This window comes from Aplidium turbinatum, chromosome 4, assembly GCF_918807975.1.
Source record: "Aplidium turbinatum chromosome 4, kaAplTurb1.1, whole genome shotgun sequence".
NCBI classification, from domain to species: Eukaryota; Metazoa; Chordata; class Ascidiacea; order Aplousobranchia; family Polyclinidae; genus Aplidium; species Aplidium turbinatum.
In genome coordinates this window covers 43,894,543-43,898,551 of record NC_137475.1, presented here as the reverse complement: position 1 = coordinate 43,898,551, position 4,009 = coordinate 43,894,543, and positions in this window count along the sequence as shown.

Below are 4,009 nucleotides of genomic sequence, written 5' to 3'. Positions count from 1 at the left end.
GGACATCCCTGGTATACACACTCGCCTACATTTCTTCATCGATAGAATTTTGAAACCCTGCTAGGTACTGGTAACCAGAGATGTACGTATACGCCGCAAATTCTACGCCGCAGACTTGCGGCGTAGACTTTTTGTTTACGCTAACGCTTGCGGCCACATTTTTTTGGATAGTTTGCGTTTGAGGCTACGCCGTAAACTTTTCGCGTTTTTTTAGCGCATAGCGTCAACGCATACTTTTTAATGTCTTTTTTTCGCTACAACACGCCAATACCTTCCAGCGCTGCAGTTGAAAGAATGTTTTCAATGGGCAAAGACATATTGGAACCCAAACACAGCAAAATGTCAGATGAACACTTTCAGATGCTTGTGTTTCTTCGTGGAAATTCAAAATAAAACTTGTTTGTTTCGAGTGGTTTATGCCGTGTGAAAGTTTGGCACCTAGCAAACAAAATTACTTTACGCTAGTGTATGCGCTGACGCTGACGCCGCCAACTTTTTTTACAAGTTGCGTTGACGCATACGGCGTATGGTTTTTCGAACGTTTGCGTTAACGCTGACGGCGTCAATATTTTTGTATACGCGTACATCACTGCTGGTAACTTAATGAGGTTATTTGTTTTGATCTTTATATCCTACTAAGTTGTTTGTAAAAATATTTGGGAAAAAATATCCACTTAAGTTATTGGACAAATCAATCTTACCAGGAAGAATACTATGCTCACAAAACTTAACTTAAATACTACAAAGATAGCTTATCATTTTTAGATATGGCCAAAAAAGTTAAACGTTTGTCAAAAAATTTAAAAATCAACAGTTGAGAAGTCGCATATACCGTAGCCTCCTGTGTTTTCGTATACGGCCAAGTTGATGCTTGTGGAGTTATTAGAATACACTACCTCAGAAATTGTGAGTAATGTGGCGTTTCTGAAAACATTTTTGCAAAGACAAAATTTGGGCAAATTTTGTTTGCCCCCCCAAAAGTTTTTACTTTCCTACGGCTATGGCTTCCACCATTTATTGGGTCCACTTCAAACTAATTTGGATTAATTGCCATGTGGTCTTATTTTTAGATGTTGGTTAAATATCGAGGAGTTTTTACACTACGACACACTTAGAATTGGAAAAACGAGCAACATGAAAGACTAGTTGCGGAATCAATTTGCGATTTCATGTCAGATAAATGTCTGGTAACTTAGCAAATTTTCAAAATGTTTCAAGAATTTTTTAAGCCATCTTTGTATTCTATTGTGCAAACTAAATGATGCGTTAAAATTAAGTTCAAGTTATTGAAGCTAAGCAAAAATATTTTCAGCGTTCGCACTGATAAATTTGGCATCACCGAGTTGCTGTGGGTAATTCTATCTCGAGTTGTTTTTGCAAAACTATTTTCCTTTCAAAGATCGTTTCATGTTAAAGAAAGGAAACGGTTTTTAACAATCACTTTGAATTGCTACACTACCTTAAAATCTTTACGAATTCTTTAAAGCTGACTTCAAACATTCTCGTTAGATCGGAAACTTCAATAAAACTTCTTTTAAACTTTGAAATGGCGACGGCAAATAGTTGTTGAGGCAAAATAGGCTATATCAGGCCTACTCAACTGGTGGACCGCGGTCCGAATCCGGACCTTCTGGGTGTTGATGATGGACCTTGAGCTTTTGGAAGAATAACCTCATTGTCACGTTTCAGGGCTTCTTTAAACAGATTTCTACTGGGAGGAAGCAATTTTTACTGTGATTATCCTAGTTGCTGGGGGGGGGGCTTCGACTCCCAGACTCCCCAATAGTCACTCCCAGATAGTTTAACTTTCGTAGTTGGGTGTGAAATAACATATTCATCGGATCGCTAAAAATATTCAACTTGTCAAACTGGACCTTTGTTAAGATTAGTTGAGTAACCGTGGGCTATATCAAGTGATCTTTGACAAAACTATTGAAAGATTTTTGCCGTTTCTTAAATTATTTTTAACATTATAAATAGAAGTTTAAAAAACTTTTCAGCTACATTTCAGCTACTGCCCATTGCCCAAATCAGCAAATGAAATTTTTATCTAGCATCTGACTTGCTTAGTCATCGCTTGCTAAACTGACTTTGCTGACTTGGTTTACGCTTAGATTCATCATTTCCCAATTTCAGCCACTTGCTGAAATGTTGCTAGCTCAGTTGTTACTCAATAGCTAGCTGAAATGTTGCTAGCTCAATACGTCATACATACAATACGTGTGCTAATGATATTGCTGCTTTTGTCTGTCAATCAAGTTTTAATGGAATTGGCCGTTGTTGGCCAACATAAAACGTAGACTCAGTATGGATGCATTGGGAAAACTATACATCACAAGTGACTTATTTTCGATGGTGCATCAATGCAAGATGTTACCATTGTGCCAAATCCATTCCAGTTCGTACATCACGTCGTCCCCGAGTGCGCTTTTACGTGTTCTTGGTCGTATCTTTTGTGATAAACTATCGTAAATGCTACAGCATGGAAGTGTTGGAAGTCAAAATAAAAACAAGCTGAACTGAAACCAATATAGTCTGCTGTTCATAAACTAACCAATATAACAAACAACCGTATTACACCAAATACTTCATGTTTTTGTAGTAAGTTAACATCATTGTCTTTTTTGCAGTAGCTTATAGCTGAGATATATTTGAAACATGTGAAGCTATCAAGTTGCATTTGATTATCAGAAGCATCTTATTTCCCAAACGAATTTTAGACTTCAACTGGTTTGGACAATATAATCGGTGTTCCACTGAAGTAGAAACACGAAACTTCATTTCAAATTTGAATTAAAACTTAAAATCATTAAAATTTTGATTCAAGGGTATTTGCTCACGTACTGTACTTGGAAACCTTATTATAGACCAGGGGTGGGCAATTTTTTTGTACTGAGGGCCACATTTGAAAATATGTTGCAGCCGGGGGGCCGCACACTCTCATTACAAAGTAGGAATATTTACCCGGTGTGTAAATAAACGCATACTCATATTAAACACAATTTTTGTATTTCACACTCAGTTACGTTTAAAGCTATGCAATCAGCATCACAAATGTTAATGAGACTTGTGCAACTGTTCACAGTTTTTCACAATCTTCTGCAAATTGGGAGCAAGTTTGCTGGTAGATATCCTCATAACATCATGCAAGTTGGTGTCTGTCAGCAAAGACCTGTTCTTCAACGTGTTTATTTTTAAACAAGAAAATGCTTGTTTGCATATGTATGTGGATTGTGGATCCAAACAGTGTCAAACCCTTAGCAGCAAAGTTTTTTAAGTTTGGAAACAAATCGTCAGACAATGACTTGAAAAAGTCAGGCAGTGAATCTGACTTAAACTTCTCTTTCAAGTCATTATTTGCTTGCAAGTCCAGCAGTTCCAGCTGTAAATCCTCAAGAGCCGAACAAACTTCTGTAGTGAATGGAGAGCTGCAGTAAACTGCGGTTCCAGGTTCTTTAAGTCTTGGAACCTTCTGCCGAATTCGATAGCCAAGGTAGCCTATCCAACTGAACATACTTTGCTACAAGTTCACCAGAAATGTTTGCTTCTTTCAGCAAAGGGAAGTGACAAAACCTGTTGCTACCAGCTTGTCTGAGGAACAATGACAGAGTTTCTGCAAGTGCCGGCGGGCCGCATAAAATGGTCTCACGGGCCGCATGCGGCCCGCGGGCCGTAGTTTGCCCACCCCTGTTATAGACGCATAACGAATTCAATATATTCAATACCTATGTTCCTTAAAGTTATTGTGAACAACCAAGACACGTAGTTGGTTGCAATCTGAATGATGTCATTTGACGTCATCATTCCGTTGCCAAGCATCCACAGTACAACGAATTTGCTTTTCCTCAAACTTATGCTATTGCTGAAATATTACATGATGGATTTTGTTGTTTGCGTAATTGCCTTTTAGGAATACTGAAGCTTGAAAAAAAAAGATTTTATTTTGTTTTTCCGAAAAAGACCGACTAACCTGTAAATATTATCAGCCAACTAATTTTAGAAGAAACCA